Consider the following 22,313-nt stretch of genomic DNA (forward strand, 5'->3'; position numbering starts at 1 on the left):
CCCATAATCTTTTGTTGTGGAAGGAACAAAGAATAGTTAGATGTGTGGACCAGGTAAATCTTGTGAAATAGCAGCTGCATTATTTATTAGATTTGGGAGCATGATCTAGCTGCTCTACTGCTCTGATCAAGGCTTCCCGGGATCAGGGTTTCCTTGATAGCTCAGTTGGTTAAGAATCTGCCTGCAATGCAGGAGACCCCCATTTAGTTCTTGGGTTGGGAAGATCCCCTGGAGAAGTGAAAGGCTACCCATGGGGAAAGGCTACCCACTTCAGTCTTCTGGCCTGGAGAATTCCATGGACTGGGTAGTCCATGGGGGTCACAAAGAGTTGGACACAACTGAGTGACTTTCGCTTTCTTGGCTCTGATCAGTTTCCTCTCCTGCAGGGTAGGGATAATAATATTCATACCCTAGAGGGGTTATGATGACTAAAGGAAATAATCTGTGTGACACAATAAACAGAGGCTTTTTTAATTACAGTATTTCATGAATTTAAGATGTCATCATTCGTGAGAGGTGCCCTTGTTTTCTCTAGATATGCTGCAATGTAAACACTGGCAGTGCTTTCTCCTGGCATCAAATGTAAGGTGCATCCTGGTTTCTGAGTTATAAATATGTGAAAAATAGGGCTTCTCTGGTGGCTCTGTGGTGAAGAATCCACGTGCCAATGCAGGAGACATGGGTTCAATCCCTGATTCGGATAGATCTCACATGCCGTGGAGCAACTCAGCCCGTGTGCCACAACTACTGAGCTTGTGCTCTGGAGCCCAGGAGCCGTGACTATTGACTTCCTCGTGCCTAGAGCCCGTGCTCCACAACAATGAAAATCACCGCAATGAGAAGCTCACACACCACAGCAAGAGAGTAGCCCAGTTCTCTGCAACTGGAGAAAGCTCAAGCATCAACCAAGATCCAGCACAGCCAAAAATAATAAATGATACTATTCTTAAAAAAAAAAAAAAGGTGGATGTGTGTCTTGGAATGGAGGAAATTAGGCATCATTATTGAGTGTGACACCTTCTGTTTGGGGCTGCTGAAAGACCAAAAAGAAAATGTGGGTATTTGGAGATACTCACTGAGGCTCAATAATGCCGGGCAAGTTTTGAAAAGCCCAGCTCTTGGTTGAGCCCAAGTTTTATGGATACAGTCTAGTTGGATAGGAAACTGGATCTCTAGTACACAAACACTTACTGTGCGCCAGGAGCTCCAGCATATTCAGGGTGGGGGGTGAGGAGCAGACTTTCTGCTGGCCCATGCACACCCCAATCTTGTTTCTGGGAAAAGCAATCTCCTTTTCCCACTGCAAAGACAGACACGGATCCAGTTCTGTTGCGAGTCATAAAAGTGAAAGCTTTTTCTTCTGTGACTGGGAAAAAGGAGAAGGAGGGGGAGAGAACTGAGAGCAAGAGGATGGGGCCAGACAGAAGGGAGAGAAGATTAGGAGAAAACGAGATGATATTTCCCTCCAGGTCTCTTCAACTAGTTGTGGAAGCTGACAAGTGATGAAAAGAACCTGATGGAGCCATCCAAAAGGACCGGGTCGAAATTGAGGTGAAGGCAGGGCTGCTGCAGGGCCAGGAAAAACAGACACAGTGAGCCTGGACTTGAAGAGGTGTCCTCCCCAGCTGGCAGGGGTCAGGCAGACCTCTGATGCCCAATGGAACACTCAGAAGCACTCAGAGTTGGCAGCCTTGGCATGGGCAGACCTTATCTGATTGTCAACGGCTTCCATAGCAGCAAAGAGCAGTGGACGTGGTGGAGCGGCAGCCAGAGGAGGAACGGAAGAACACGGGCAGGTGCCCCTTGCTGACCACAGGGGAAAGGTCATGTTCACCTGTGTGATCCCAGGACCCACACAGTGGTATGCACAGAGTATGTGTGACACTGAAGAATCAGTTCAATCAAGAATCTTAAAAACAGGATATCACAAAATTTTTTTTTTTCGTTTTTAAAGAGAAGTCCAGAAATAGACACATACAGGCTTTTTTTTTTTTCGCTGCTGCTCTAAGTCTTCATTGTGGTGCAGAGGCTTAATTGCCCCATAACATGACTGAGTGACTTCACTTTCACATTTCACTTTCATGTATTGGAGAAGGAAATGGCAACCCACTCCAGTATTCTTGCCTGGAGAATCCCAGGGACAGGGGAGCCTGGTGGGCTGCCATCTATGGGGTTGCACAGAGTCGGACACGACTGAAGCGACTTAGCAGCAGCATATGGGCTCTTAGTTCTCTGACCAGGAACTGAACCCCTGTCCCCTGCATTGGAAGGGAGATTCTAAACCACTGGACTGCCAGGGAAGTATCACATATAGACTTTTTAATATGATAAAGGTGGCATCTGAGGGATTTCTGTGGCAGTCCACTGGTTAAGATTCCGAGCTTCCAATTCAGGAGGCATGGATTCAATCCCTGATCAGGGAACTAAGATTCCCTTAAAAAAAAAGACGGCATCTGAAACTGATGAGGAGATGGACTATTTTATATATGATGTTGGGACAACTGGGTAGCCATCCAGAAAAAATAAAGACAGATTAATATCTGAATTCAAGTACTAGGACACATATGAAGTAGGTTAGAGATGGAAATGCAAAAATATCAACAATTCAAAGGATAGTGGGCAAAGGATATGAACACTCAATTCACAGAAAATAATAATGAATCTCAAGCAAATGAAAAATTGTGCAACCTCGCTCACAGTAAGAGATAACATTGGATAGTATGCAAAATTTGATAACACGGTTGGGCAAGGCTGCAGGAAACAGGCACTGGTTGAGAAGTCTGTCTGTGTTCTTCAGTCTCTGTTCTCGTTTATCATGTTCAGCTCCCTGGCATCAATGATAACTCAGTCCATAGTGAGACTGGAGGACACTTGGACAAAAGTTCGCCAGTCAGCCACACCCCTGATGTTGCCTGAATTTTTATAGGCACTTTGGTCTGTACACATGGATATGATCTGGCTGAGGGGCACTGACTCACATTAAGCAAACTCACAAGAAGGTGGTGCATGAACCAGAAGGCTCAGTCATTCATTTACAAAGGGAGATACTCCTTTGCAATCACAGACCATGCATGTCTTCAACCCAAGGCACCCCATTCCAAAGATCAAAATACATAGGGATCTTAATTAGTGAACTTAAGATGGCCTGATAAACATGGAAGCAAGCAGAAATGTAGTGAAACAGTATCATAATAATTACTACAAGCCGGGAGGTTTGCTGATCTGTATTTGTACAAATTGCATTATTTAATATTTATGCATTTATTTACTTAGGAAAAATATACTAAGTGCCTAGTATATGCCAGACCTTATTCTAAAGACTGAGGATTTAAATGTGGATAAAACAGACAAAGGTCTCTGTTCTGCAGCTTACATACTATTTGGCTAAAAGCAATATATAAATGTCTAAAATGTCAGGTGATACATGCTATGGAGTAAAATAAAACCAGGTAAGGGAGAGTAGGGGCCCTGGGTGAGTGAGGGAAGATTAAGCACAGGATTACATGTTAATATTCTCATTTTCTAGATGAAGAGGCTAAGCTACAGAGAAGTGGCTTGCCTAAGATATTCTCCCTAATGCTTGTTCTTACATGTTAACTGTATGCCAGGCATGTCTCATAATTCCTAAGGTTATGTCTAGTAATTTCTCATCTCATTATCTCCAATTAACAGATAATAAACCCTGAAGACAGAAGGTTAAGCAAGGAGGTCAAGTCATGACTAGGCCATGTGATTATTAACAGGTAAACAGGGATTAGAGGCCAAGTGTTCCAAGTCTCTGCTCTTAACTGCTGCACCAGACAGCTTGTTCTTATCTCTCTACAGAAGACCTGTGTGTCAGGCTGAGCAACACTTACTCTTATACTGGGCTGGACACACAAGAATGGTTCTTTCTTTGCCCTTTTCTAGGTCCCATACTCTTGGCTTCAGATGGATTTGTCCTCTTCCCCTGTGTGGTCTTAGGCAGAGCTGCTTAACCTCTCTGTCTCAACCAATCCATCTGTAGGTAAACTTTGAAAGTCTGATATAAGGAAAACACTTAGTGCAAACCTTGGCCCAAACAATGTTTCTTATTGCGTTGTCTCTCTGTGATACCCTTGCTCATTTGTTTCAGCGTCTCAGCTATGCCACCTTCATTGGAACCTCATTGGTTGGACACCAGGATCCACATTGTAGATTACCAAACCAAGGTCGCCTCCTTAGCTCCCTTTTATGCCCTCAAGTTGGATTCAAGATTGCCAGGGAAACATCAATAACTTAAGATAAACAGGTGACACTACTCTGATGGCAGAAAATGAAGAGGAACTAAAGAGTTGCTTGATGAAAGTGAAAGAGGAGAGTGAAAAAACTAGCTTAAAACTCAGCATTCAAAAAACTAAAATCAGTAGCATTTGGTCCCATCACTTCATGGCAAATAGGTGGAGAAACAGTGGAAACAGTGACAGACTTTTTTGGGCTCCAAAATCACTGCAGATGGTGACTGCAGCCATGAAATTAAAAGACACTTGCTCCTTGGAAGAAAAGCTATGACAAACCTAGACAGTGTATTAAAAAGCAGAGACATTACTTTGCGAATGAAGGTCGGTCTAGTCAAAGCTATGCTTTTTCCAGCAGTCATGTATGGATGTGCAAGTCGAACCATAAAGATGGCTGACCACCAAAGAATTGATGCTTTTGTACTGTGGTGTTGGAGAAGACTCTTGGGAGTCCCTTGGACTGCAAAGAGATCAAAACCAGTCAGTACTAAAGGAAATCAATCCTGAATATTCATTGGAAGGACTGATACTGAAGCTCCGATACTTTGGCCACCTGATGTAAGGAGCCAACTCATTAGAAAAGAACCCGATGCTGGGAAAGAGTGAAGGCAGAAGAAGGTGACGACAGAGGATGAGATGACCAACTCAATGGACATGCATCTGGGCAAGCTCCGGGAGATGGTGAAGGCCAGGGAAGCCTGGCGTGCTGCAGTCCATGGGGTCGCAAAAAGTTGGACACGACTGAGCGACTGAACAACAACAACCCCACAAGACAGGCTTTAATGTTTCCACCTCTCAGCTGGGGAATTGAGCTCTGGAGGTTAAGGGGTTTGCCCTAGGGGCCTGCAGCCGGGGCAGGGTGGGGATTCTGACGACAGGGCAGCAGTACTCGGAGAGCCAGATCTCGGGTCTCAAGTTCTCTCGATAGCCCCTGGTAGGCTACCGTAGACAGACACTCCCAGAGTCCCAGCCTCCGAGTGGGTTATGGCTGGACAGAGCCAATCCGTGGGACCCTGTTGTTTTCACAGTGAAGACCAGAGGACTTTTTTCGTACTATGACCAGTCGGCTGGTCAATTTCACAGAGCCCTTCCTCGGTTCGCCCGACCCCAACTTCTCCAAATCGTTCCTCTCCCCATGAGCCTGTGCCAAGGAACAGCTCCGCCCTAGCCCAGCTTCCGCTCGTGCGCGCAGAAACCAAGAGGAGAAGCTGGCTGTCAACCCGCAAGGCTACACCCACCCTCGCAGAAAGGGCGGGGCATGCAAATTAGAAATGGAGCCTCCGTCAGGGAATGACAGTTACAGCAGGTATATAAATTCTCTCCTACAATGTAGAGAATAAAAAATTTGCACGAGAGTCCAATACAGTACCATTCACAGTAGTGTCCACGAAGCAAAGGAAAGGAGACCTGGGGTGAACGGGGACCCGGTCACCCTGACTGCAACATGCAGGACAGCAGGACGGTGACAGCGACGGGCTGTGCCACGATATCGCTTCTCGGCCTTTTGGCTAAGATCAAGTGTAGTATCTGTTCTTATCAGTTCAATATCTGATACGTCCTCTATCCGAGGACAATATATTAAATGGATTTTTGGAGCAGGGAGTTGGAATAGGAGCTTGCTCCGTCCACTCCACGCATCGACCTGGTATTGCAGTACCTCCAGGAACGGTGCACCCCCTCGGGGGAATATCTTTGGTAATGAAAATTAGATTTAAACTACTTTAGGCTTTCATTCCACGGAACTTTTGTAGTTTTTTATTGTTCAGGCTGCAGTGTAACGTATCATATTGACTCATGTTTTCCATGGTATGAACTCTTGAAAAAAAAGTGGGAATGTGCTGGCACACCAGAAATCTGACAAAGCACAGTGAACTTAGTGAGAAAAAAAGCGATACTACAGTAAAACAAGAAAGGCTGCAATGTTTAAGGGTTCCTATTGTGGAGCACCAGCTGCAACACTCTCTCCTAGTTCAGTTCAGTTCAGTCGCTCAGTAGTGTCCGACTCTTTGCAACCCCATGAACCGCAGCATACCAGGCCTCCCTGTCCATTACCAACTCCTGGAGTTTACCCAAACTCATGTCTATTGAGTCGGTGATGCCATCCAACCATCTCATCCTCTGTCATCCCCTTCTCCTCCAGCCTTCAATCTTTCCCAGCATCAGGGTCTTTTTCAAATGAGTCAGCTCTTCGCATCAGGTGGCCAAAGTATTGGAGTTTCAGCTTCAACATCAGTCCTTCTAATGAACACCTAGGACTGATCTCCTTTAGGATGGACTAGTTGGATCTCCTTGCAGTCCAAGGGGACTCTTAAGAGTCTTCTCCAGCACCACAGTTCAAAAGCATCAATTCTTCGGCGCTCAGTTTTCTTTATAGTCCAACTCTCGCATTCATACATGACTACTGAAAAACCATAGCCTTGACTAGATGGACCTTGTTGGCAAAGTAATGTCTCTGCTTTTGAATATGCTGTCTAGATTGGTCATAACTTTCCTTCCAAGGACTAAGCGTCTTTTAAGTTCATGGCTGCAATCACCATCTGCACTGATTTTGGAGCCCCCAAAAATAAAGTCAGCCACTGTTTCCACTGTTTCCCCATCTATTTGCCATGAAGTGATGGGACCAGATACCATGATCTTAGTTTTCTGAATGTTGAGCTTTAAGCCAATTTTTTCACTCTCCTCTTTGACTTTCATCAAGAGGCTCTTCAGTTCTTCTTCACTTTCTGCCATAAGGGTGGTGTCATCTGCATATCTGAGGTTATTGATATTTCTCCCGGCGATCTTGATTCCAGCTTGTTCTTCATCCAGCTCAGCCTTTCTCAAAGGAGAGGTAAATTGTTTCCTCTTTCAACAGTGACCACAGAGAAGAGAGCACAGGGCCTAGTTGGGCCTCTCAGAGTTCTGGAAACTTCAAACACATTCTACACAAAAAAATCCTGCCTGGGCTCATAAGCCATGTGACCCAAAAGATATTCAGCTTGGAGCTGGGCCTGGGCCAGAAATGAGTGCAAAGCTAGCAAGTGAGGTGAGGCAAGCCCACTACTTGGCTCAGTGGACCTGGCAGACCCTATTATCTTAGAGACGGGCAGGTGAGTGAAGGGAAATGAGGGACTTGGTGGTAAGCTAAAGTGGGGATTGCAATGCAGGGCCTCAGGGCTCTAGAGCCAGGACACGACACTCACAGCAACAGAGGCTTGTCCATGTTCCCAAAAGCAGCTTCTGGCAAACTACTAAGCATTTGTGGAGACAGATGGCCACCATGGGACAGAGATCATGAGTCACAAACTGTATAGAAGGCCTCCAAGACTGAAAACTTGGTCAGGCCCACAACAGCAGCCAACCTAAGAAGTGGTTTGTCAGGACTGAGGAGGAGGAGGGCACTGGACAATCAACAGACAGAATAACTCCACCAGAATTTGTAGCTGGCCATCCCCGGCCTGGCCCAATGGGCACATGAACAGTGGGCCACTATGGCAGGCAACGGAGGACACAATGGGCCCCATACTTCTTGGGGACCTCAATCCTGAACTCCATGGAGTCACAGGGCCCAGTCATTTCTTGGGTTGGGTTGGGTGAGGTGGAAATCTGGACTCCTCTAGCTGCCAGCTTGGTTCAGAACTTCTTTCCTGCTTCCTGCCTTTTATCGTTCAAAGCATTAACCTTCCCTACTGTCAACCTCCTGCATTCCTCACTCTGTCTCAGTAAGTCCTTCCCCGATGACCTAACTCATACTATAACTCAGACTCTGAAAGTCAACTGTTTATAAACATTTATATATTATATCCATTTATATAATTCACATCTATGCAATTTAAAAAAAAGATACTGGGAAAAAATATTTGCAAATCTATCACAGGTAGGGTGAACCTCAGCATTCTACAAAGAGACCTGAGAATGTGATCAGAAAAGAGCAAACCACTCAATAAAATTTGGCTAAAAAATCCCACAGTTCTGGGACTTCCCTGGTGGTGCAGTGGTTAAGAATCTGCTTTGCAGTGAAGGTGGTAATGGTTCAATCCCTGGTTCCAGAAGATCCCACATGCCACAGGGCAGCTGAGCCGGTACACCACAACTGCTGAGCCTGCCCTCTAGAGCCCGTGCTGCAACAAGTGAAGCCACTGTGATGACAGTCGCATGCACCACAACGAGAGAGTAGCCCCCGCTTTGCACAACTAGAGAAAGACCGCACGCAGCAATGAAGACCCAGCACAGCCAAAAATTAAAAAAAAAAAATTTTAATCACAATTCTTGGGAAAGATAAGAAATATCATTGTTTAGAGGCAGAAGAGAGTCATGACAAGAAAGGGTCAGAAGGACATCTTCTTAGGAGATAGTAATGCTTTTTCTCAAGCAGAGTAATGGTTATAATTGTGAGTTTACTTTGTGAAATTTAATCAAGTTTTACACTTTAACATCATTTTTGTATGCTGTCCTTCAATAAAGTCTTTAAAATTAGTTATAATAAATGTGATTTTTCATACAACGATAACGAGAGAAATGCATATTTAAACAACAATGAGATATAATCTATAACCTGTGAGTTTGGCAAAAATGCAAGAGTCTGACAATGTACCTGGTTCCCCAGGCTGCAGAAACAGGAAATGCTTGAGACCTCTGTGGGTTGTCCTAGAGTCCCATCCTGACCTGTTACTCCTAACTCCTTCAGGGCAAGGATATCAGGGTCTCTGAGGATACAATACCTTAGTGAAGGCACATGGCATCTGGATGAAGTCTGGGGCCAGCAGCAGAATTTCTGTCTGAGCAGAGAACAGGGCATGGTAGGGTTTCCCTGGTGGCTCAGACAGTAAAGAACCTGCCTACAATGCAGGAGACCCAGGTTTGATCCCTGGGTCAGGAAGATCCCCTTGAGGAGGGCATGGGAACCCACTCTAGTGTTCTTGACTGGAGAATCCCATGAACAGAGGAGTCTGGCGGGCTATAGTCTGGGATTGCAGAGTCGGACACAACTGAACAACTAATACTTTCACAGGGCATGATGGGGAAGGGGTACTAACTCAAGTTAACCAAGCTCCCAAGGGTGCTATGAATGAACTAGAAGGTGATGTAAATCACTTTAATGTGAGACACTCCCTTGCAGGAATGTAACTGTCTGGGGATCAATTCCCAAATACCTGGGAAACCATTAAATGACCACTGAGGAACATGGAACCAAGCAGAGAGATCATGAATTGGGGAAGCCTGAAGAGCCATTATAATAACCACGTGTCAGGGGCTGGGTAAGTGTAACTGATATAATATCTAGTTTAATACTTATCCTCCCACTTGTCCATACCGTAAATGGATGTAGGTGCTGGGCACTAGCCTAATGACTGTGACAGAGTGATGGAAAAAGCAGTCCAAGTGAGAATCTTCCCAGTCGTTAGGGTGGAGGGGCAGAAGGGGAGGCAGATAGTAGAATCACAGACAAAGCACACATATAGCATGTCAGGTCTGGTGCAAGCTAGAAGGCAAAACCAGGTTGGGGCGTGGAGGAGCACCTCTGGTGGCAGAAGGGAGGGAGATTGCTCAAAACGGGGCCCAAGTTAGGTTTTCTTAGGACCAAGATTCACACTGGGAGATGACAGCTCAGAGGAGTGTCTGGCAAAAACTCTCTTTATCCCTAGTGTTTGCTAGTTGAGGGCTGACTCCTGCCAGGCATGTCCAGAGGGGACCTCAGAGCTAATCTGTCCAGAAGGTTATTAGGTTTCCCTAAGGAGTGAAACAGATCACTCCCCCCACCTTTCTCCTCCCACAGGAGACAGGGAAAACCCAAGCCGGCAGGGAACCAGAGAGCCAGAAGCCAAGGCAGGCTCAGGTGATGACTTGACCCCAGGTGCCACCCACCCTTATCAAAACCATGGTGCTGTGGGCCTGGCGCCAGCAAATCCATGTGTGTGCCACCTGCAGCCTTGCTGTCCTTCAGTGTCGCCTTCCTCTTGTGGCTTTCCCCTTCTTCTCGTGGAAAGTGTACGGCGGGCGCAGCGACCTCTAGCGCCACAGCAGTTTCTGCAGAGCAACGGGGGCCAGGACAGTGCCAAGGACCGAGCTAGAAGGGCCGACCACGCCCCTGGGGCGGAGAAAGGCGGGTATGCAAATTAGGATCCGCCTCTGCGGAAGGCTGGGCGGGGGTGTAAAAAGTGGTGTGAACATTCTAGACAACTAGAGCAGTCACTGGTCTGGACTCCATCAGTGAGCGGGACCTGTGCTTCAGAACCCGGCAGGTCTTGGAACACCATGATCAACTCCTCAGGTCAACTGCCTTCTAGCTGAGTGACCCAGGGCAAGTTTCTCAGCCTCTCTGGTCTCGTTGATCACAACGGTGAAATGAAGATGTTGAAAGTGTCAATCCTCTCTAGATGATAACAGTGTCAATCCTCCTCAATCCAAGTGAGCTCGATCATAGCAGAGAATGCAGGGCAATGCCTGGCAGGTGGCTGTCGTGAGGTCAGGGATCTCACCCCTCAGGTTCGACTGAACCTGAGAGAGTCGGTTAGGGCCGACTGTGATAGTCTCACAGACCCTGCAGCTCTCTAGTTGCTTAGCGGAGAACGGAGGAAAGACAAGTGCGCCCGCCTGGCGACCCCGGGGTCTCAGTGAAGGAGCCTAGCCGTTACAGGGGGTATGGAGACCCGTTCTCAGTCAAGGCGGTTCCTGCCTCTCCCCTCCCCCGCCTTCGTAATTCTCTCTCTGCTCAAGCTGTGGGCTCTGTCTGCCTGGCGGCCCCCGACAAACCCTAATCTCCCAAATGCACAGTCATGATGACCCAGGATTTGCTTTGCGAGCAAGCCGGCCGGTGTCGTCCTGCAACTCCCTCCATCGACCCCCTGAGGCGGCCAACTGCAAAACCCTTGCGTTTTCCCCGGAGCTGGAAAGTGTGCGGCGAGCGCAGCGACCTCCAGCGCCACAGCAGCTTCTGCAGAGCGGCGGGGGCCAGGAGTACGCACGGTGCCGAGAGCTGAGCTGGATGGTGGTGGTCACGCCCCTGAGGGGCGGGGCGGGGCATGTAAATTAGGGCCCTCCTCTGCGGAAAGATGGGCAGGGTTGCAAACAGGGATGTGAATATTGTAGAGAACAAGCGCAGTTTCACTGTTCTGGAACAGACATAGGAGAGTAAGCCAGGAATGTTCACTGAGGGTTGGGATGCTCGCCGTGCATTTACTGGAGCTGAAGGGAGGACGGTGATAGCTAGGACCGAGCATATGGTATCGCTTCTCCACCTCTTGGCTAAGATCAAGTGTAATATCTTCTTATCAGTTTAATATGTGATATGCCCTCTATCCGAGGACAATATATTAAGTGGGTTTTTGGAGCAGGGAGTGGGAATAGGTGGCTCCGATGGTAAAGCGTCTACCTCCAATGCAGGAGACCCGGGTTCAATCCCTGGGTTGGGAAGATCTCCCGGAGAAGGAAACGGCAACCCACTCCAGTACTCTTGCCTGGAGAATCCCACGGACGGAGGAGCCTGGTAGGCTACAGACCATGGGGTCGCAAAGAATCGGACACGACTGAGCGACTTCACTTTCACTTGTTCACTCCACGGACAGACTTTGTCTTGCAGTACTTCCGGGAATGGTGCACCCCTCTGAGGGAAACGAGAAAATATGAACCACAGACTTGTTACATCTTTTTCCATGTCTTCCTCATCTTTTTGTTACTGGGTACAGATCTATACAGGGCTTTCTGTTTTGTTTTGCCAATGTGTGTTTTTCTATTTTCTTGTTTGGGCAGTTTAATTTAGGAGTACATTTCTTGTAAGGGTTATATCCATGCACCAATTTTATGTTAAATTTCTCGTTTATCTTTTAAAGCAATAAAGTAATAAGGCTGTTTCCAGCTCCCTTAGTAGTTTTGTTTGTCTTTAGTACTAGATTATTTCTTCTATCCAGTGACAAGGCACTGCTCTCAATACCTAACAGAAATTTGAAACAGTTCAGGGTTGCTGGAGTCCCCAGGAGAAGACTCTCAGCTCTGGGAATTTTTTAAATTCAAGATTCCACCCAAGTGTGCTTTTCCTAAAAGAAGAAACTGAAGAACAGAAAGATTAAGAAGCTTGTCCAAAGTCACCCAGATAGAAATTAGCAGAAGTGAGCTGTGAACAATCGTTGTACAACAGAAAACATCTACATTTCCTGGGCCTCACACCCAAGAAGGAAATTGTCATTTGATTATCTGATAAGGGCGCTGAAACTGGCAATCTCACCCCACCTTTCATCCTTTGCCTTCGCCAGGAAAGGTGTTGGTGAACAAATGGGAAGGAGGTAGTGGGGCAAGTTGGGGGTGAAGGAAGGGGCCCAGTTTGTCAGGACGACACCAGGTTGTGGGCCTACCCAAGTCCAGTCTCCTTTAAATGGGAACTCCAGTCCCCACTTCCAAATCCACCCTGGGGCCCAGGGTCCCTTCCTCCATTAGTGACCATTTTATTTCCTGGCAGCCTCACCTCTGCAGCCCTTTCTGTCCACAAGATTACAGCCCAGGACAGAGTGCATTGGAGGATACGTTACAGAGAATATTTGAACATTCTTACTTTAAGTATTCATAGATGGAGTGCTCATCAGGTTGAAGGTCTCAGTGCCTGCCCTCATGAAATGGACATTATAAACAGGAAGAGAGAGAGACACACAATGACTCAAGAGGCTCATTTCAGATAGTGATACAAGCCATGAAGGAAAACAGGGAAATGTGCTGGAGAGTGACTGGTGAGAGAGCTATTTTACATGGGGGAGGGGTGCTCATGAAGGCCTCTCCAATGGTGACATCAGAGGCAAGATTAATTGGCCAAGACTCAAGGAAGAATTCCAGACAGAAGGACAGACTAGCTGGCACCTATCTAGTTCCTCCCATTGGCTCCCTGTCCTGGGTCAGATTCCAGCTGCTGACTGATGTTCTTCATCAGAGCTGGATCCCCACCAGACTAAGTGCTGAGCCCAGAAGTTGGTTCTTCACAACCACAGCTCCGTAGTGCCCAGCACTGTGCTGGCCACACAGTAGGCAATCAGGAACTCTTCCATGTTTCATGACTACATGATGGATTGACTAAATATACTCAAGGAGTTCCCTGAGTGTCGGAACCAAGCACCCAGCCTTAGTTGGGAGTTTCCTGGTCTGTGGTCCTTGAGACCTTGAGGGTTGGGAGGGATACCTATAAAACCCTGCACTTTCAGGAAAGGTCTGGGTAATACTGAACCCTCAGGACTTTACTGGGGAGGAGAGAGTTCTTGGAGGAGAAAATCAGAGGCCATGGGAGGGATGGAACTGGAGAGAGAGGCTGCCCCCGCCAACCAAAGCCTGGCGGGCTGAACCCTGGACTGAGAGTCATCATGAGTCCTGTCCTGTCAAGTAAACTGCCTTGAAAAAGCCACCTCGCCCTGGGAGCCTTGGTTTCCTCTGCATGCAATGAGGGGCTTAGATGATTCCAGGTCCATTTCCCCAAAACAGCCCAGGCTCTGAAGTAGGGGAAAGTACAGGATGGGTGGAGCTCACCTAGGAAGAAGCTGAGGACATCCTTGTCTCCTAAGCATCCCAACCGAGGACCTGAGTGCAAAACTGAAGGGAGTCTGCAGGAGGAGGGATGGGAGGGGAGTGGAAGTCCAGGAGCGGCTTCAGACTGGAAATCACAAAGAGCCATATTTCAAATGCCAGCTATGCTTCCTCAAGAATATAACAAAGAGGGAATTCCTTGGCTGTCCACTGGTTACAATTCTCTTCTTCCACAGCACAGGGCACAGGTTACGTCCCTGGTTGGGGATTTAACATCCCAAGGCCAAAAAATAAATAAATAAAATGGGGGAAACACAACCTACTAATTAGAATGAATGTGAAAAAAAAAAAAAGAAAGAAAGTAAGAAAAACTGTGGGAGGGGGGTCTTAGAGACCCTTTTCTCCCGCCAGGGGCCCATTCAGAGGTAACTCATCCAAAACCAAGTCCCAGAGTCCAGGCCAGGGCAGAAAAGGAGCAGATGCTGCCCTCTGGTGGATGAGTCTGTCACTGCCTAAGTCTGAAGAAAAGGGGAGGAGTCGAGTTGGACAGGTTCCTTTCTTTCCTTCTGGGGTCTTTTTGTTTGTTTCTTTTTCTGGCCATGCTACCCAGTTTGTGGGACCTTAAATCCCATACCAGGTATTGAGCCCTTGCCCTTAGCAGTGAAAGCGTGGAGTTCTAACCTCTGAACTGCCAGGGAATTCCCCTGGAGTCATCCTTTCAGACAGGACCTTCACTACAGTTTGAGGTTAAGAATAGAAAAGCCACCCTTTTCAAGTGGTTTTTGTGGAGGTAAGATCAGATGTAAATGAACATTTTCTGAGCAGGAAATCTGATTTCAGTGACATTTCTTATGCTTTTACTGAGGGCCTAATAGCTGGTGCTGGGAAGGCAGAGGTGGGAGGAGGCTGGAGGCTGGAGAAGGCTGGGAAGAGGCAATTGCAGCAGGTTGTGGTCTCTTAGGAAACAGATCCACACCGGGACAGATTCCAGCATCCATCTACACAGGACACTGGCACTTGGGGAGACCTTGGCCTCAGGAGGAGCCTTGGGTGATCAGCAAGAAACAGCAGCCAGAGCCCCAAGAGAGTGACAGTACCATGGGAGCAACAGCCAACAACTTCGAGGAGGAGGAGGAACAAGCCCACCAGAGAGAGACGGAGAGAGAGGTGAGTTGAGGGGCGAGAATCAGGCTCACGCTGTGCAGGGAACTCGCTGTCTGCCAGTTATCCAAGCTGAGAGACTCTTTAGAGCTTTCACAATAGGAGCCAATCCCCAGAGACTTTATTGGTTTGACTGAAAAAAAAAGAATTTACTTATCTGGCTGTATCCAGTCTTAGTTGTGGCACACAGGCTCCTGAGCACTCCTGAGACTTAGTTGCCTCGAAGCATGGGGGAAATCTTAGGTCCAGACCAGGAATCAAACTGTGTCCCCAGCATAGGGAGGCGAATGCTTAACCACTGGACCACCAGAAAGTCCCTGATTCAGCTTCTTGATTTCATAGATTTCTGTCAAGTCACCCATGTTGTTTGACCCACATTGGGAGGGGGCATAGCTTTGAATGGATGCATGCTCAAATTTGGGAATTTGCCAGTATCATGTAGCTGCTAAGTTGCTTCAGTTGTGTCCGACTCTGTGCGACCCCATAGACGGCAGCCCACCAGGCTCCTCCGTCCCTGGGATTCTCCAGGCAAGAACACTGGAGTGGGTTGCCATTTCCTTCTCCAAGTACCACGTAGAGGACTTGATAAAAACAGAGCTGGGGCCTCCTTCCAGAATTTCTGATCAAGAAATTTGAAGAATTTGTCAGTCCCATGCTAAGCACATTATACATTGTCTCATCGGACCCTCAACCATTCATTCAGCCCTTATTCATCAAGAGTCAAATACGTTCAGAGCACTACCATAGGTGCTGATAATACACCTGCAAACAAAATATTTACCCATCAAGGTGAAAGACAATACAGGACTAATGGCTGTATATTTGTGAATATACCTACATTCTATGTGTCTGTGTCCATAGCTACATGTATATCTATGCCATGTGAGCATAATGGGTGTCAAAGCAACTTGGCAGCCTAGCAGAAATATAAGACCAGGGAAAGTGGGATATGAAACAGGAATCCTCAGGGTGAGTAGGTAGAGATAGTTCACAAGACTATAAATTGGAATTAAATGCCTATTTTACAGGCAAGAAGTAACTTTCCCTAGAGTATACTCAACAAGACATCCCCCTGTGCTTTCATTTCCATGGGTAGATTCACTAGTACCTTCATCAGAGAGGCATTCTTAATATCCCCAGTTAGAATATCAGGACCCCTGGTTAGCAGGATACTTGAATGCCAATCCTGACTTCTTTTCACATTAGGCAAGTTTCTTAGCCTCTCAGCACTTCCATCTGTAACAATGCTTTCAATAAGTATATGTCACAAACATAACTTTTTCCCCTTAGGCCACGCTGTGTGGCTTTTGGAATCCCAGTTCTCTGGGCTCCTGCACTGAAAATACTGAAGCCTAACCACTGGACCACCAAGGAATCCCTTCCCAGGTAAATTTAAATATTCTTAGGCCTATAAAAAAATAAAGAGGAGTGAGTGAAATTAAGTCTAATATGTTCTTTACTCAAGACATCTCAAATTCTGGTGGTCCAGTGGTTAGAACTCCATGCTTTCCAATGACAAGGGCAGGGGTTCCATCCCTCTTCCGGGTTCTGGCAAGCTCTTGCAAAACCCCCACAAACAAAACCCAATGTCTAAAATATCATTTCAATATGTTAATATTATTATCATTACAGAGATTTTTTTTTTTTTTTTACAATTTTTAATACTAAGTCTTTGAAATCCCCATGTGTTTTTTCCACTTTCAGTACCTCTGAATTGGGAGGAACCATCAGCCCAGACTCTGATGCTGGGAGGGATTGGGGGCAGGAGGAGAAGGGGGTGACAGAGGATGAGATGGCAGGATGGCATCACCGACTCGATGGACATGAGTTTGGGTGAACTCTGGGAGTTGGTGATGGACAGGGAGGCCTGGCGTGCTGCAACTCATGGGGTCGCAAAGAGTCGGACACGACTGAGCAACTGAACTGAACTGAACTGACCAGCCCAGAGTTCTCTGGCTGCTTGTGGCTAGTGGGTGTGACGGCTCAGATCAACAGAATGTTTCCTGTTGTTTAGTCGCTGTGTCCAACTGTTTGGGACCTTGTGACCCGCCAGGCTCCTGCGTCCATGGGATTTCCTAGTCAAGAACACAGTCCTGGGTTTCCATTTCCTCCTCTAGGGGAATCTTTCCGACCCAGGAATCGAGCCCGTGATTCTTGTCTTGCAGGCGGATTCTTGACAATCTGAGCCACCAGCGAGGCCCACAGCTCAGGAGGAGGGGTAGGGAAACGAGGGCCTAGGCGGAGGGAGCTTTCGGTAGGAAGCCCGGGATCGCTTTGGTTCGTAGAAGCAACAAAGGACAAGGGCCCTGGAGTTGGAGTGAACCCCTCCCGCGGTCCGGCCCCGCCCTCCGCATCCACACGCTCCCTCCCTTCCCCACTGTGGGCCATCCGCCTTCCTCCTGGCCGGGAAGCCCCCTCCACACACCCGATCCTACGGCGCCCCTCTCTCCACAGGCGGAGGCCTCTGTAACACACTGAAGTCCGGGCGTTTCTGGCGAGTGAGTCTTGCGACCTTGTCTTCAGGAAAACTCTCGGCCAACAGCGTCGCACGGGTCCCTCTCGCCAGCCACCCCGCACCCTCTCCGGTCGGGTCTCCCCTCTCCACTAGCACCAAGGAGGAGCTCCCCTGCCGCCGCCCCGAGGCCGTCCCCAGGGCGCTGCCGTCCCCAGGGCGCTGCCGTCCCGCCGAGCCACGCCTTCGTGGCGACAGAGGGCGGGGCATGCAGATTCGAGGCGGCGCTTCCGCCCGAGAACCACAAAGCCACAGCGGATGCGGAATTTCTCGTTTACAATGTGGAGAATCCAACTTCTGCTCGAGCGTCTGGTGTAGTGCCGCCAGAGCACTGTCAACGAGGCCAAGGAAGGGAGACCTGGAGTGAGCGGGGACCCGGTCACCCTGAGTGCAACATGCAGGACAGTAGGACGGCCACAGCGACGGGCGGTGCCACGGTATCGCTTCTCGGCCTTTTGGCTAAGATCAAGTGTAGTATCTGTTCTTATCAGTTTAATATCTGATACGTTCTCTATCTGAGAACAATATATTAAATGGATTTTTGGAGCAGGGAGTTGGAATAGGAGCTTGCTCCGTCCACTTCACGCATCGACCTGGTATTGCAGTACCTCCAGGAACGGTGCACCCCCTCGGGGACACTTAGCTAAGTACCCAAAGGCAGAAACTGGCTTTTCTCTGAAATCACTTAGGCCGGGAGCTTGGTTTCTTGTTTTCCTACAGTTTGGCAGGTGTAGTTTAAAGCGTGTGCTTAAGCCTCTATTTTTCCCCAGATTTTTGCCTGGCCCAGGCTACAAAAGGAAGGGGTGGCCAAGCTCCCACTTAGTATTCCCAGTTTCTCCTCCAAAGCACTGGCTTGGCTTTTCTGTCTTTGGATGTCTTCAACAGAAATCAAGTGTCTGTGTTTTCTGATTTCAGGCAGTTCCTGCAGAGAGCCACTAAGATCCACCTGGAGTCTAGGTTAATGGGCTTTAAAATCAGCATGTGTTGTTTGTACTGGGATTTCATTTATACAGGTGTCTGACTGACAAGGAGAGGTCAGTGCCACTGAAGAAGTTGTATTATTACTTAGAAGAGACGAGGGCCTAAAGTAACATAAGGCAGGCTGTTCAGGTCAGCACAAGTTCAAATCATGTTTAAGCCAGAGCGACTTCCCCATATTATCTCCTTTTTGTCCTTTTCCATTGACTCCGGCATTCAATCAAGATCTAGGTGCTGGGTGCCTGTCTAAGTGCACCGGACAGTGTGGTGAGAAAGCAGCCGCTGTGGGAATTGGAACCATGATGCTGAGAAAGATTGAAGGCAGGAGGAAAAAGACAGTGGATGAGATGGTTGGATGGCATCACCAAATCAATGGACATGAGTTTGAGCAACACCAGGAGACAGCGAAGGACAAGGAAGTTTGCTGCAGTCCATGGGGTCACAAAGAGTCAGACAGGACTTAGCAACTGAACAATACCATTATCCTCTATCCTAGGACATTTTAGTAAATGGATTTTTGGAGCAGGGAAGTTGGAGTAGAACCTTACTCTGTCCCCTCCACGCATCAACCTGGTATTGTAGTATGTTCAGGAATAGTGCACCCCTTTCAGGGAAAAGAGAAAGTATAAACAACAGGCTTGTTATAGCTTTGTTAGTGTCTTCCTCATTTTGTTCTGGGTACCTGTCTCATGTGAAGGTTTCTGTTTTGTTTTACCAACATGTGATTTTCTGTTTTCTTATTGGGGCGGTATACTTAGGAGTACTATTTTTTGCAGCCTCATTTTTACAGGCCTTTCTCTCCACAAGATCACAACCCAGGACCTAGTGCATTGGAGGATTTCCTAGAGAAAACATTCAAATGTTCTCCACATATCCGTGGACCAATATTATGCAAATTTTCTTTTATCTTTCAAAACACTGTAATAAGGAGGTGTCCAAAGCCTTTAGTAGTTTTGTTTCTTTTTTTAAATACTGGATTATTTCTTCTCTCCTGTGGACAAGGCACTGCTCCCAACATCTAACAGATCTCTGAAACAATTTGGGTTTGCTGGAGTCCTCAAAGAGACTCTCAGCTCTAGGAATTTTAAAAATTCTCTACCCCACCCAAGTGTGTTTTCCCTAAAAGAAGAAACTGAAGAACAGAAAGGTTAAGAAACTTGTGAAAGTCACCCAGCTAGAAATTAGCTGAAGTGGGCTTTCACAGATATTGTTTCCTCCACAATCTCTGAAACTTCCTTAGCACTTCCTTTACATCTCCTGGGCCTCTCACCCAAGAGGGAACCTGTCACTTGATTAAAGATAAGAGAGCTGAAACTGTCAGTCTCGCCCGACCCTTCATCCTTTGCCTTTGCCAGGAAAGGCGTTGATAAACAAATGGCAAGGAAGAGGTGGGGCGAGATGGGGTGAAGGAAGGGGCTCAGTTTGTCAGGACAACACTGGTGCCTACCCCAGTCCAGTATCCTTTAAATGGGAACTCCAGTCTCCACCTCCACATCTAGCCTAGGACCCAGGGAGCCTTCCTCCATTAATGACCATTTTGTTTCCTGGCAGCCTCATTTCTGCAAGCTTTTCTCTCCACAAGATCACAACCCAGGACCTAGTGCATTGGAGGATTTCCTAGAGAGAACATTCAAATGTTCTTACTTTGAGCATTCATGGATGGAGTGCCTGCCAGGTTGAAGGCCTCAGTGAAATGGATAAGGACTTGCCCTCATAGAGTGGAAATTATAATGAGGAGTAGGGAGAAGCAGACAGTGACTCAAGAGGGTCATTTCAGATAGTGGCATAAGCCATCAAGGAAAATAAAACAAGGAAATGTGCTGGAGAGTGACTCGGGGGAGAGCTACTTTACATGAGGAGGGAGTTGCCCATGAAGGTCTCTCCAATGGTGACATCAGAGGCAAGTTTAAGTGGCCAGGAGGCAAGGAAGCATTCCAGACAGAAGGACAGACTAGCTGGGACCTACTGCTTCCTCCCATTGGCTCCCTGACCTGGGTCAGATTCCAGCTGCTGAGTGGAGGGTCTTCCTCAGAGCTGTCTCCCCACCAGACTAAGTGCTGAGCCCAGAAGCTGGTTCTTCTCAGCCACAGCTCCGCAGTGCCCAACACTGTGCCTGCCACCCAGTAGGCAATCAGGAAATCTTCCATGATTCATGACTACATGATGGATTGACTAAATATACTCAAGGGTTTCCTTGAGTGTGGGAACTAAGCACCCAGCCTTAGCTGGGAGTTTCCTGGTCTGGGGTCCCTGACACCTTGGGGGTTGGGAGGGATACCTATAAAACCCTGTACTTCCAGGCAAGGTCTGGGTAATACTGAACCCTCAGAGCTTTACCAGGGAGGTGGGATTTCTTGAAGGAGACAAAGAGAGATCATGGAAGGGATGACGCTGGAGAGAGAGGCCCTCCCTTAAGGCCTGATGGGCTGAACCCTGGGCTGAGAGTCATCATGAGTCCTGTCCTGACAAGTGAACTGGCTTGAAAAAGCCACCTGCCCCCTTGGAGCCTTGGTTTCCTCAGCATGTAATGAGGGGCTTAGATGATTCCAGGTCCCTTTCCCCAGGACAACGCAGGCTCTGGAGTAGGGGAGGGTACAGGATGGGTGGAGCTCACCTAGGAAGCATCTGAAGACATCCTTGTCTCCACTGCATCCCAACTGAGGACCTGTCTGAGTGCACAACTGAAGGGAGGAGAGGAGTCTGCAGGAGGAGCGATGGGAGGGGAGACGAGGTCCAAGAGCGGCTTCTGCCAGGGAATGACAAAGACACGTATTTCAAATCCCAGCTATGCTTCCTCAAGAGTAAAACAAAGCGGGAATTCCCTGGCTGTCCACTGGATACAACTCTGTTCTCCCACTGCACAGGGCACAGATTACATCCCTGGTTGGGGATTTAAGATCCCAAAACCAAAAAAAAAAAAAAAAGAATAAAATGGGGGAAACCAAACCTACTACTTAGAATGGGTGTGAATTTAAAAAAAGAAAAACTGAGGGGAGGGGTCCTTAGATACCCTTTTCTCCTGCCAAGGGCCCATTCAGAGGCAACTCCTCCAAAACCAAGTCCCAGAGCCCCGGCCAGGGCAGAAAAGGAGCAGGTGCTGCCCCCTAGTGGAGGACTCTGTCACTGCCTAAGTCTGAAGCAAAGAGGAGTCTAGTTGGACAGGTTCATTCCTTCTGGGGTCTTTTTGTTTGTTTCTCTGGCCATGCCACCAGAGCTTGTGGGATCTTAGTTCCCCTACCAGATATTGAACCCTTGCCCTTGGCAGTGAAAGCATGGAGACCTAACCACTGAACTGCAAGGGAATTCCCCTGGAGTCATCCTTTCAGACAGGGCTTTCACTACAGTTTGAGGTTGGGAATGGAAAAGCCACCCTTTTCATTGTTTTTTGTAAGGTTTAAGATGAGATGTAAATGAACACTTTCTGAGCAGGAAATCTGATTTCAGTGACATTTCTTATGCTTTTACTGAGGGCCTAATCGGAGAAGGCAGTGGTACCCCCACTCCAGTATTCTTGCCTGGAAAATCCCATGGACGGAGGAGCCTGGTGGGCTGCAGTCCATGGGGTCGCTGAGAGTCGGGCACAACTGAGCGACTTCACTTTCCCTTTTCACTTTCATTCATTGGAGAAGGAAATGGCAACCCACTCCAGTATTCTTGCCTGGAGAATCCCAGGGATGGAGGAGCCTGGTAGGCTGCCATCTATGGGGTCGCACAGAGTCGGACACGACTGAAGCGACTTAGCAGCAGCAGCAGCAGCAGCAGAAGGCCAAATAGCTGGTGCTGGGAAGGCAGAGGTGGGAGGAGGCTGGAGAAGGTGGTGAAGAGGCAATTGCAGCAGGTTGCGGTGTCTTAGGAGACAGATCCACTCGGGGACAGATTCCACCATCCATCTGCACAGGAGACTGGCACTAGGGGAGACCTTGCCTTCA

The 22,313-nt window shown here is 47.9% G+C and overlaps 3 non-coding genes across 3 annotated transcripts; all 3 read left to right on the forward strand.

The window, feature by feature from the left end:
• Positions 1-5,744: 5,744 nt before the first annotated feature.
• On the forward strand, positions 5,745-5,935 carry LOC138415602 (U2 spliceosomal RNA). Its single transcript, XR_011247349.1, has one exon. It is a non-coding gene; the product is annotated as a U2 spliceosomal RNA (small nuclear RNA).
• A 5,525-nt stretch (positions 5,936-11,460) lies between these two features.
• Positions 11,461-11,656, forward strand: LOC138415608 (U2 spliceosomal RNA). The gene has a single exon (XR_011247354.1). It is a non-coding gene; the product is annotated as a U2 spliceosomal RNA (small nuclear RNA).
• A 6,189-nt stretch (positions 11,657-17,845) lies between these two features.
• LOC138415597 (U2 spliceosomal RNA) lies at positions 17,846-18,036 on the forward strand. Its single transcript, XR_011247343.1, has one exon. It is a non-coding gene; the product is annotated as a U2 spliceosomal RNA (small nuclear RNA).
• Positions 18,037-22,313: the final 4,277 nt, after the last annotated feature.

The sequence above is a fragment of the Ovis canadensis genome, chromosome 11, assembly GCF_042477335.2.
Source record: "Ovis canadensis isolate MfBH-ARS-UI-01 breed Bighorn chromosome 11, ARS-UI_OviCan_v2, whole genome shotgun sequence".
NCBI lineage: Eukaryota > Metazoa > Chordata > Mammalia > Artiodactyla > Bovidae > Ovis > Ovis canadensis.